Source organism: Meleagris gallopavo, chromosome 6, assembly GCF_905368555.1.
Source record: "Meleagris gallopavo chromosome 6, MGAL_WU_HG_1.1, whole genome shotgun sequence".
Classification (NCBI taxonomy): Eukaryota; Metazoa; Chordata; class Aves; order Galliformes; family Phasianidae; genus Meleagris; species Meleagris gallopavo.
The window spans coordinates 4179253-4192627 of record NC_139409.1 but is presented as its reverse complement, the minus strand read 5'-3'; positions in this window follow the sequence as shown (position 1 = coordinate 4192627).

Sequence of the window (13375 nt, the reverse complement as noted above, 5' to 3'; positions counted from 1 at the left end):
CATGACCATACAAGGGTGAGTCCTTTTTCCTTATCTGGGGATTTGAGTTTTCTGTTGTTGTTTCTTTGTCATTGTGTTGTGGTTTTGTTTTTTTTTTTCCTTTTCAAAGCTCAAGTCCTGAAAAGATTTAAGCAGATCTCAAACCCTAAACCTGCAAATGTTCTTACTGGGTCCCAGTGGGGAAACAATACAGAATCCATCCTCACTGGTGGAAGGACATGGCCAGCTCTTGGTGTAACAAGTCAGGAAGGTTCTGGCCACACCTGGAACTCTGAGAAGTTTCCACAATAAAGCCAGGTAGTTTGACAGGCAGTTATAGTAACAGAGACATTACACAGTACGTAAGTATCCAAAGGGTGGAGTTGGACTGAAATATTAGAACACCTCTCAGATGGATGAAACATCTTACAGTAAAAGGAGAGGGAACCAGTAAGAAATATCAAATATGTCTCTCCAGGTGACATCCAGAGCTCTCTTCTGTGAGTGTTCCCAGCAGAGCTATGGCAGGGATGACTTTACTGGACTGCTCATCTACAAAGTAGAACACCATCAATATTCAGCTGTTGTCCTAAGATCAGTCTATAGGAACTGAGCTCCAGTTGCTGCATCTGTCCTGTAAGTGTTCTGAAAGACACATTCTGTATCTCCTCTTGAAATTGAACCCGGACTGAAAAGTCCTGGGGTCGGAAAAAGGTAAGTAAGTGATGAACACAGGCATATGGTTGCTTGCAGGGTAGTGCTTGCATTTTATGGTAGACTTTCACTGGGTGAAAAAAAAAACATACAGCCTGGGCTAAGGTGTGTAGTCTCAATCTCTACATAAGCCCTCTCTACACAAGGCAAAATGTAGGTTTCACTCCTATTTTCAGCATCCACAAGTTGTAAGCTTCTGTGGAAGGTAGACTGTTTGGATTCCCAGTTGGGATCTCAAGTAGGGTTTAAATATCTTGTGCAGTGTCTGAGTGGATCCAGATTGTAGTACGTATCAGAGGTGCTTTATTCATCTCTTAAACTAATAAACTCCTTTCAGAGATGCTGTGATAGCTCATAGCATCTTCAAGTCTCTGAAAGTGTTGTGCTGACATGTCCCTTTTTGGCTGCATCATTTTTGAAGAGCTAGGTGCATTGGTCTGGGTATGCTGGATCTGAGGAAAGTCAGGCTAGGAAGGGGAATGGGAGGAGTCCCATGCTTCTTGCAGAGTGAGTGAATGCCACAGAGAAAAGAGCAAATGATGACATTTGAAGCCAGCGTAAAGTCTGCTGGGGAAGAAAGCTAGCTGGAGGGATCTTATTAATAATAAATGTAACGGTTTCCTGAAATAATGATGGGTCAGAGTTGGTAACAAGCACAGCTTGGGATAATAGAAATCACGCTGGCAGTATAGAGGCACATAGTTTCTTCCTCCTCAGTGCCTGCAGTTACACTTGAATGAAGAATGTAAGTGGGATGGAGGAGAAAATAATTATATTTAAAGAAAGTTCCATTGTTTGAAATGGTTCCTAATAGTGAAGTCTCTGGAGTGTTATATAAACCTTAAGAGTGGGGACTGAGGAGGAAGATTAGGTGGAAGCATCCCCCCCTTGGGCATAAAATACATTTTTTCTTTCTTTACTGTGGAACTCATGTTGATACCATATTCTCATGGAGCAGTGCAGGGCTTTTCCTTGAGATAGGTTGCCCAGCTCGGTGTTTTGTACATGCTGCTGCCAAGGCAATGCAATCAGCTCTTGGCTTCTCTGGACCTCCACAAACCTCAAAGAGCACCAAGCCTTTCTTTCTGAAGTAGCTTCTGTTCTGAATCGAGAGTCAGACAGTGTATTAAGTCCTGCAATTTAAATAAGTTACCTTGTGCAGGACTCCTCACAGACTGGGAAGAATAGGCATAGGTATCACCATAGTTTAATGCTGAGCTTATATCTTGGTGGAGAGCTGGTGAATCCAGTGAAACCTCAAGAGCTACTTTGATGCCCAACAAAGGTAATCTCTTTGGGGCTCACATTCCACTGCCTGTATGGAGTAGGTCTCCATTAACCAGAGTGAGGCAGCCAAGTTGTGTGGACACATCTAAATACAGCGTGCTTTAACATTTGTACAGAATCTTGCACTGCATGTCAGCCAAACCACGTTTCCACAAATTTGCACATTCCCAGCCCATCACAAGTCTTAGGCAAGTTGAGGTGCTGTGGGTTGAGTGCATGCACGTGCCAGGTGACTGCAGCCAGCACTTGGTAATTCAGTAAGACCTTCACTAATTTCCCCACATTTAAGCCTGTCATTTCTGACAAGCTTCATCTTTGCCTTTGAAAGCTTCATTGCTGAAGTGCAGTTTCAGCAGATGATCCTAGGAGAGGATCCTCCTCTTGAGTAGGATGCTCTGAATTTAATCATAGAATCATAGAATGGCCTGGGTTCAAAAGGACCACAACAGTCATCTAGTTCCAACCCCCTGCTATGTTCAGCGTTGCCAACCACCAGACCAGGCTGCCCAGAGCCACATCCAGCCTGGCTTTGCAATCGTGGGATCTCAGTTATTTCAGTAACTGAGTTGTGCTTGTTTAGCTTTTGTAGTGACACATTTGAAAATCACTTCTTATTTTCTTTTTCCCCCAGGAGCAAGCTCACAGCACAGCAAACAAACAAGAAATGTTCATGGTATTTCTTCATGTAGTTGCCTGACACTGTCAGCTGTAGTGGAGGAGCCTCTAAAATTTGCCTCAGCAGTTGGCAGGTAAATGGGTTAGAAACAGTTTTACAAACATCCACTTGTCAGTCACAGCAATAATACCAGCAGGATTTCAATGAAGTAATAGTGGAGTTACGCACCGGAGAACCAGGCTTACAGAGTGGAAGAATGCATGAAGTGGGGATTTGCACATCCTCTTGCCCAGAATTCAGCTGCCAACATAAATTATCTCTCTTCATCTCTGTAGCCCAATAGCGTTGTGTCATTCTCAAAGAAAAGCATCAGCTTTTCCCAAGAATAACAGTCATCTATTCTGGATCATGCTTGCTGCATTTTTCCATTCCGGGTGGCTAAAGTTAGCCACTTGAAACTATATTTGGCATGTAAGCAACATGTGTATGTGTATAAGTACCAGCTTCCCTTCAACAAGACAAGTATCCTTGCAAACTAAGTTAGAATCCAATATTTCTTGAAGTTAGGACTCTCAAACTGGCCATATAGTTATAAAACTTATCCTGAAGTTACCGAGTGTGACTGTAGAGTTTGCTTTGGCAGCATTTGCATTATATACAAATTGCTTGCAAAAATCTTACTGACAAGAAGCAATAGTCAAGTAAATGACTTGTCTTTTGTTAAGAAAGAAAAAGACACTTGAACATAGTATGTTCTTCCTTTTACTTATCTTTGTGCAGTCACCTCAGTTTTGCTAGCTATTAGAGTCATTAGCAGCACAATACTCCATTTGGCAAGCAACAGGGCTGGAAAATATGCTGATAAATAGCTATAAATGCGAGTGAACAGGTTGCATACTAAGCAGATGATCTTGTTAGTATTTCAGTCTCTGCTTGAGACGTTCACGACATGTCCAGTATAGAACAAACTGCCATCTTAAGTAAGACAGGGCTGAATAAAATTATCTATGAATATCATTATCAGCGAGTACCTACAGATGCTCTGATCTACCCAGGCTCCCTTTGTAATCACTGGATTTCTCATCAGTACAGTTGGAAAAGGCCAGCTTCATTCACATCACCCTAAACTCAGTGTCTACACTCAGTCTGTTGACTCACAGCCCTGCTCTGTCTGTTTCTTCCCTTGGCTATGAGAGGAGCTGAGAGCAAGGAGTTCAGATGGGAATATCTACATTGCAGACATCGAGTTAGATGAGATGAATCCCATCCAATCTTTCCAAAAAAAAAAAAAAAAAAAAAGCCACCCTATAGGGCAGTTTATATTTCTTGCTACATACTTGGCTGTTCTGCACTGCAACTGTATTGTGACAGTTCACAGTGAATGAAGACATGGCCCAATATGCTTGAATCTTACTTACAGGCTTAAAGAGCTTAAGAGCACATTTGATTTTTGATGCCCATCTTGTTCGCAGCATTTTTGACAATGGTTGCCTATGATGAACATCTGTCACCCAGAGTATGAACCAAACTGCGCTTTATTTTATGGGAGAGGCCTCACAGGAAGGAAAGCTATAGGACCTTTTAGTCATTTCGTTAATCTGCTCCTATATATTTCAGCAATCAGCTAAAGCAGTTTCAAACATGATGGTTTGGGGTATGAAATTTTACAGAGCAATGCTTAATACAGTCAGGTTCTAATTAAAATAGATGGCTAGAGGGTTTACTGTGGCTTGGCCTTCATTTTCTGCAGCCCTTCTGAAGAGCAGTCATAATTCCTTTCCATGGGGGTTTTTTGTGTTAGACGTCATTAGCTCCAACTGTCTCCATTTTCACTAATAGGCCATTCTGTGGGCCTTACAATCACTTATTTTGCCAAGAAATTATGGCTTACTTATGCTACTTTAAGTTAGGGTAGTTGGGCCTTTTCCAGGCTAGATGTCTGTACTGAAATCTCCCACCTGAAAGGTCAGATGAAGCTGGATGGATCCTCCAAAGTTTAAGGATGACTTATGAGTTATGGTAACAGAATAGGTTTGCATCATTTCATGCTTATTTACCAAAGAACTGGTAACAAAGATTCATTTTTTTTGTTCAGTAATCAGGTTCCCTGGGTATTGGCTGTTTGTCAATGAATGCTGCATTACACACAGATATAAAAAGGAAAGGCAAAGATTGTTGCTAGGACTAAGGCAATTTACACTACAATGAAAACAGAGGTAGGGAGACTGAACTAAGGCGTATGCAATTGAATTGCTTAAGGATGTGTGATTTTTCAAATGTATTTATCTTCTTTTTATAGGGGGAAAGCAAGCAAGACACTTTTTTCCGGATAAGATGATGAGTGCAATTGATTGAATCTTGAGCTTCTTCCCAGAAAAAAAATAACAAGTTCTAGGCTGTGAAAGACTGAAGCTTTATGTATAAAATTGTTCAACTCATCTTAGATTCTGAGAACAGAGACAGAAGGCAATTGGCTGACTTAACAAAGGCTTCATTCATTCCCACTTGAAATCTTTGAAACAGCTGGACAAGGCATGTCAGGATTGACAAAATAATATTCTCCAAGTACCTACAGCTGTCAATAATACTGGCTGAATGGTAGGCAGACCCCACAGACTTTTCTCTCAATCCACAAAAAAAAAAAACAACAACAAAAAACCAGAATGGAGGTAGAATGTTACCTGCAAACAGCACTTCTGCCTGTGCATCATTGGTAGGTGCAGTGGTAAAAATGCAAGCTGGACTGCAAAATCACATTGCTCTTATTATGCCTGAATTAAGTTAAGATAGGAGTTGAAGTACTACACAAGAATTCTAAGTAGAGTGCCCTATTCAACTCCAAAACATTTTGTAGGAGTTAAAAACCTAGAAACGACCCTCTCTGGAGATAGAAAGCAAGCAGCAGAAATAAATGAAACCATCATTTCCTAGCATGCTAGTGCATTTCTTCTGATCCAAGTCGGAAAGAGTTCCAGTGTATTCAGCATTATTTATTAGAAAAGGACTTGGAGATCCTATCAGTGCTTCAGGTGACTTACCTATTTAAAAAACAAGGTTGGGGATTCTCAGGATCTCACTGGGCAAATCCCTGAGCCTGATTTTGAAGTCAGCCCAGTCTGAGCAGTTGTTAGATTGGAGATCTTCGGGAGAGTCTTCCAACTCAAGTTTGTCTATCATTCTGTATCTCACTGCCATTTAATTTTCTTTTGAGAAAAGTCTTTGTAGAACTCCTGAGGAGGAAAAGGTGAAGATTACTTATTGGCAGATCGTGGATGTTTTCAGTTTATGCTCTCTTTATGTGACTTATGCTAGGAGTCAGATGTTGCACAGCCATGCTTCACATCCTGATGCTCCAGAAACCTGGACTTGCTTTCCACGCACCTCCTTGCTGAGGATGTTAGCAACCGAATGGAACCAGCAGAAAGCTGAGTTAACAGTCTGATCTGACACAGGAGTCAAATGTTGGAGAAGACAAACATAAAGCATAAGGCCACAGAGCCAAAAAAGACAGACAAAAATACTTTTATTGAAAGAAAGGAAAAGGCACTTGTACAGGAAGTTTCCCATAGCTGAGTGCTTGCTTAAAAGGATGCATCCCCTTTTTTGGCACAGGATCATACTTGCTATTCAAATATCTTCCACAGCTGAGGGAAAAATAAACAACAAACAGCCTTTCTCTTGACCTCCCTATCCAGAGTAATCACGTTCATCTACTTAGAACAGTCAGGATTAAAACAAATGCACCAGGCTTTGCTCTAGTGAGCCCCATGGGGGAAATCCTTTGCAGAATAAGACTCGAGGTTCTGGAAGTAAAGCCTAAAAATAATAAAAAGCAAACTTAAATGCACCTGTTAAGTGCCTCTTTTTCACCTTCCACTGCAGTGCCCAGTGGAATAGGAAGGCCATTTCAGCAGTACCTCTCCCCTTTGGTGATTCAGGGCATGTTTTTGAAAACGTCCTCTCAGTGATATAGGAAACCACCCCAGTATCCAATATCCTGATTTTCGAATTCAGACAAACAAAACAAAACAAAAGAGTAACAAGGGAAGAAAGGCAGCCTCGGTTTTCTGGGTTGAGCAAGACCTTGAGAGCCAGGAATTCAAATCTCTCATGTTCCACTGCTGGCATATTGTGTTTCAAATCAAGTCTTTATTTCTCTGTTTTCCCTACCTGTAAAGGCTGAAAGGTGGGGGTCACCGTCCCAGGAGGTGTTCCAGAATGTGGAAATGTAGCACTGAGGGACGTGGTCAGTGGGCATGGTGGCAGTGGGTTGGGCTTGGGGATCTCAGTGGTCTTTTGCAACCTTTATGATTCTGTGAAATGCTTCTGTGCCTGGGTGGCAGGCAGAGAGCTCTCCTCTGCTGCATATCTCTCTCCACAGCGTTATCACTGCATGCTGAAATCACAGGATGCTGGTTTCCATCTATCCTGTGGACAGTACTATGAAAGAAGAAATGTCTTGGGGGCAGCATCTTGCTTTTGCCTTTCTGCCTCAGAACTGACTTTGACATTTCCTGTATTCTTACAGGCAATGTGTTACAATAACCAGTATGAGTCAGGACCGCTGGCGTAGGGCCACCGAGATTAATATAACCAAGTAATCCAATCTTAATGAGGTTTAAAAAGGAGCTTGACAGTAGTTCAAAAGCACTTATTAGATGTATGGCTTGTCTGTAATCACTGAAGCATGCAAAGAATGTTGTTAATAGGTCTGCAGTCAGGTGAATAGGTCTGCGGTGTTTGCATTCATTTCATGTAGCAACAGGCAGTGGTGTCAAAAGTAAGTGGAAACTTCAATGACAAACACGTTGATAAACTTTCCAAGAGCTTGAGGAAACACAGCTATGGAAAATGGATAAGGATGAATGTGTTGAGCAAACATTTGTATCCTTCAAGCACATCTGCTCTATTGAGCCCAGTTTCACAAGCTTCAATACCTGGATGTGACTTCATTGCAGAATGAGCTCTGGTAGGACATACCTCCACACCTGGGAGCATATGTGGCCACGAAGAAAAATAAACCACAATGCACGGAAAGTGCAGGTGCCATTGACTCCAGTACATGTGTGTGTGAGCACTGTAGTTTAAATGAGGAGTTGCCTCCTTGAAATTGCAGCGTTGTAAAAGCGCTGTGGTCTGTATGGCTGCGTTAGGATGGCTGTGCCTGGTTGAAGGACAAAGGACTCTCCCACTGTGCTTCACGGGCTGTGTGATACCATAGAAATGGGACAAGCAGACATTACATCCCTGGAGTATTTACCCATTCTCAGGCAATCTCTGTCCTACTATTAAGTATTCTATTTTAGGAGGAAGTTTTTCACATAGAGGGTGGTGAGGCACTGGAACAGGTTGCCCAAGGAGGTTGTGGATGCCCCATCCCTGCAGGCATTCAAGGCCAGGCTGGATGTGGCTCTGGGCAGCCTGGTCTGCTGGTTGGCGGTCCTGCACACAGCAGGGGGTTGGAACTAGATGATCATTGTGGTCCTTTTCAACCCAGGCCATCCTATGATTCTATGATTCTGTGATTAGGGTTGGAAAAGACCTCTAAGATCTTCTGGTCCAAGTGTTTTACCTAACACCACCATGCCCACTGACCACGGCCTTCAGTGCCTCATCTCTGAGGTTCTTGGACACCTCCAGGGATGGTGACTCTAACACATCCTGGGAATCCTGTGCCAGTGCATCACTTCTCTTTTTGAGAAGAAACATTTCTTAATATCCAACCTGAATCTCCCCTGGCACAACACGAGGCCATCACCTCTTGCCCTGTCGCTGTTATCTGGGAGAAAAGGCCAACACCACATCGCTACAACCTCTTTTCAACCCAGGCCATTCTATGATTCTATGTAATGGGCTATGTCTTTCCATTTAAAAATTATTAATACTTGTTTTTTTATATAGCTTTTATGTTTTCTTCTATTCTACAAACCTTACAAATGTATTTCTGTATATGCCCGTTGTTTTGCACTCATGTAAACCATTACCTCTCACAATATGCTGTGTCAAGGAATTTCATAGTTTACACAGTTCAAAGAATCATTTTCTGCCATTAGTTTTAAAACAGACCTGTGGTAGTTTTGATTTAGTTCTTGAATTGAAGGAAAAAGATCCCTTGACCAGATCTTACAGACAGTGTAGGATTTGCAATAGAGTCCATTGTAAAATCACAGAATATCACTGGGAAATGGAAATAGAATAATAAGACAGGAACTGCTCACAAATATCTGCTTTTTTTGCTATTTTTTTTTTCTTTAAATTGCTGTGCTCATTTGTAGCCTGCTGGCTTACAGTATCTCCTACTGCTCTTACTGTTCATGGTGTAAGATCAGTAGTTCTCCCAGTCTCAGAGTTGAGCATATGATGATTTCCAGGTTCATGCTCCTTAGTGAAAGAGTTCCAAAGACGACTTGTGGCTTCATAGATATAACCTTGTCTAAATTCTGAGCCAGATCTTGTCATCTGTGTGTGCAAAAGGCTGTAGTGCTCACTGCTTTCCATGGCATCTTTCCTTAAAAGCTGAGGCCCAGTCCATTTGTTTTCAAGAAATAGACGCCTTTCAGTAAGCATGCTTTTCACTTAGCAGTACATTCAGTCTGCTGAGCTCCTGAGCAGCTATTTAAGTCTTGAGACTTAACAGATTAGTAGGGGAATGCTTATTAAAAGTCAAGATATTAAGTCTCACATTAAGGATTTTTTACATAGGCTGTGTTCTCATGGGTCTCAAGAGGCATCGGGTCACCTGCTCCATGAAGCACTAGTATTTGCTTATGCAGTTCATTAAGGCAGAATGCAAAATGCAGTGATGTGTCTGCTTCCACACCCTTCCTCCACATCCCAGTGGAACTGTTATAACTCCTTTCAGCGTCCCACACATTCTGCCTTTGCTTTAAGAACTGCAGATCATCTGAAACGACCCATCAGAAACATTCCTGGGGAATGATTTCCCGCTGGGAAATGTCAATCTGTCAAAAGAAAAATGCATCATGGAAATACGTCAGGTTTGATAAAGCACTGTATTGATATATCAGAAAAGAACATCCATACAAATACTCTCTGCTTACTCTCTCAGGAGCAGCAGGTTTTGTTTTCCATTCTAAAACAAGTTTTTGTTTTACTTTATGTCCCATGAAACAAAAGGCAGAAATCATAATGAAAAAATGTGACTCCCTCCAAACGAACAGTATTTGATGTTACTGTTAATTTCATTTCATGGATAAATCTGTTTTTCTATTATCCACTTTAAATTGATTTTTTTCCCACTTGTCAGAATTTCAAGTGAACATGAAAATCTATTTCTTTCTCCAATTTTAATTAAGCTCCATGTTTCCCAAATACTTAATCAGAAGTGGAATGGTTAAAGTCCTTCAAGAACTCTTAAATTGAGTAGAAACTTGTACTATGTAATTACAGTAGAAATATAGGTACAGAAAGAAGGAAATGAAATTAAAGAAAAATAGAGTAAATGAGGATGACAGCCTTCTCTCCATAAATTGCCTTTGGGTTCACATCTTAGAATCATAGAATCACCGAGGTTGGAAAAGACCTACAAGATCACCCAGTCACACCATCCAGCTGTCACCAGTAGTTCTCACTAAATCATGTCCCTCATTCCTCCAAATCCTTTCCCACTTGCGTGTCTCCAGGGACATTCTAAGGACGGGGAATGACAAATCAGATTCTCTTCCCTGCTTGAACTGGGAAAAACACTGTATATTTTCCCCATCATTATAATCTTTCAGAAAGGCAAAGGAAAATGTAGAAAATACAGAAATACACATTATTAAATACAGAACGTTGGAATATATATGAATAGAATGGACAAATTGAAGGGAAAAAAAAGTTAGTAAGGGCTTTTAAATAGAAAGACACACCAACTGACCTTGGGGATCTGGCCGACTCCATGGAAATCTTCAGGTCATGAACACCTTAATCTTAGCAGGTGTGGCCTGCTTTCAAGGCCCCAGTGCAAAAAGAAGCATAAACTAAGGTTGATTCTTGCTAGGATGTGCATCTTCTGAGACTAGTTCTTTTTTTACATCTGGCTCTGCCATTGTGGTCTCCTAGAGTTATGTGTGCTCTCTTTTCTGTGGGAAGCTGTGGATGACAGTCATGGAAACTCATTTTGCCACAGGTCATACACCTCTCAGAAAGAAGCTCTATGATGGGTCAATTAGCAAGGCTAATTATCTGAGTGGAACATCTTACAGACACAACTATACTGTTTCCGTGTCCAGAATTAGCTTGGTTGGGACTAGAATGAACATCAGCATATTTCAGAACATAGATTTTTCCCACGGGATTTATCCATAATCTATCTGCTTTCATGACAGATGCTGCCAGATATAACAGTATGTCATTGCTGTCCATATACAATCAAGAGCACCAGCAGTATTGTGCAGATTCTCTGGCATTCCACCTTCTCAAATTCAGAATGGATTTAAGGCGATAATGTTTTCTGGCTTAGTTGTTTTGTTTTGTGGTGGTGAGAGAAGTTTTGGGAGAATTTCAGAATGGGAAGGATGTTCTCCAGAACTGAGATGTTGAAATCTTTCCTGAAAAAATAAAAAAAATAAGAGTTACTTGAATTTCTTAAGCAGCTTTCCCCATAGCCACATATCAGCGGTGCACAGGAGTTTGTTCCCATGCCTTGTTTTGAGAACCATTGGATTGATGGAGCCATTGGGATACAAATATCCACGTTTTGTGCTTGCTGGTGTACAGGTAGTGAGGAGTGAGTCCCCAGATCGTAGCCTAAAGGTGGTAAATGCATGGATTACAGAAACCTATCAGGAGAAGGACATGGCAATCCCCAGCAAGAATGAAGTGCTACGGTCAGGAAGTCTGGTTCATTCTGTTGGCCTCTTCTTTCATGTAACTAGTGATAGGACGAGAGGATTTGGCCTCAAGCTGTACCAGGGGAGATTCAGGTTGGACGTTTGGAAATACTTCTCCAAAAGAGTGGTCAGGCACTGGAATGGGCTGCCCAGGAAGGTGTGGAGTTACCAACCCTGGAAGTGTTCAAGGAGGGTTTGGATGCTGTGCTGAGGGATGGTGGGATCCATTGCTGACAGGTGGACGGTCGGACTGTATGATATTGTCCAACCTTGGTGATTCTATGATTCTATGATCTAAGACTTGGGAGTCCAAGTATTGTGGAAAGCTTGGGATCACCTGGACAAATTAAAGACTGTTATGCTTTTCAGGGAGGCAGATTTTGTTTAACTCTTTGGTTCTAGCATCACATTGTATTTCTCAGGCCTCACCCTGTCTCCTGCCCTTCAGACAAGAGCAAACTGAATGCACTGAAGGTATTTCAGTGTGTTACCAGTAAGAGTAGTTGTTTTTGTGCAAGAAAAAAATGCATGTGGTTATTAGGCTAGATTTAGTGCCTCATTAGCCAGGCTAATGGCACTGCTTTTTCTAATGGCCTCATGAGATATTGAAGGAAGAACAGTATCTATCTTTAGGTGATGCTGGAGTGGAGGCCTTGGAAGAGAGAAAACATTGCAGCAGATGAACTAATTGATGGAAATACAACACAAAGCTTGAGCCCTTTGCTCTCGCCACACAGGTTTGTGAGCAGCACTCTGCTTTCTAGTCTGTATGTCATCCCACTCACCACTTAATGCACTCATCAGACAGAGGATGTCTCCCCCATGTAGAGCTCACGTGATCTAATTCTGAGTACTTGGCTGATTTACAAGGAGATGGATGCTGCAGTAGAGTCCTTGATGAAGACCCTGAAAGGATGCTTTGTATTGTTTAGCTGTGGCCTGATGTCGAAGTAAAAAACTGGTGCTCCCAAAACTGATTGTGATTGCTTTCTCCGGATCTGCCTCGGTCTGGGACACAGAATCTCCTGTGAGGTCTCATCATGCTGGGTTATCATTCTTGGTTCCTGGCTCTCTGTGCCTCAGGAAGCAGCTGGTCCGCTCTGCTCCCTGACAAAGGCATTTTATAGCTCGTGCTATTGCCCGACAGCTGCCTACTACGATGTGGAACAGGACCAACTTTTTACAAAGACTCCCAAACCCCCATTAGGAGGTGAGCGATTTTTCATTACTTGAGATGTGGCTGTAAGACGGTGTACCTGAAAAGCTTTTGGGAGATATTCTTCAAACATAAAGTGGAAGAAATAGCAACAGGGTTTACCTTTGTTTGGTTTTTTTTTTTGTCTCACTCCAATTGCCCTAGGGACCTGGTTTGTAGTTTGGCTCACAATGAGTTAAAGCAGCCCAGTGAGGGTGCAAACCAACTGGTAAGAAGATGGAAGTGGACAGTGAGGGAGCATGAACGAGCTTTGCTGCTGCAGACAGTGCCACACGGAGCTGTGATTTTTGCTTAGGTGTAGCTGAGATAAAGCTATCACTTCTGAACAACGGTCACAGGGAGGATTACTGAATACCCAGCAGGTAAAGAAGCAGCTCCAAAGAAAAGATAGATGGCCTTACTGGCTTCCTTGGTTTCTCCTTCCTTCCTTCCACATCATAAATCGAGTTTTGCTCTCATTGCTAAAGAGCCTTTGCAAGCCTTTTTTTTTCATTTAAACAACAACAAAAATCTACCAGGTCTTAACTACTAAGGCTTGCTGATCTTGACTGCAATTGCTAAGATCTGATGTAAAGTTACCCAAGAGCTCTTAGCAGCAAGGTAAGGCAGCACTGTGCTTCAGCACACCCTCACTTCACCTGATTCTTGGGCTGTTTATTAATAAGTGCACAAAACAGCGATGATTTTAATCTGGGATATGAATGCATTAACTTGATGCCACTCTTCTAT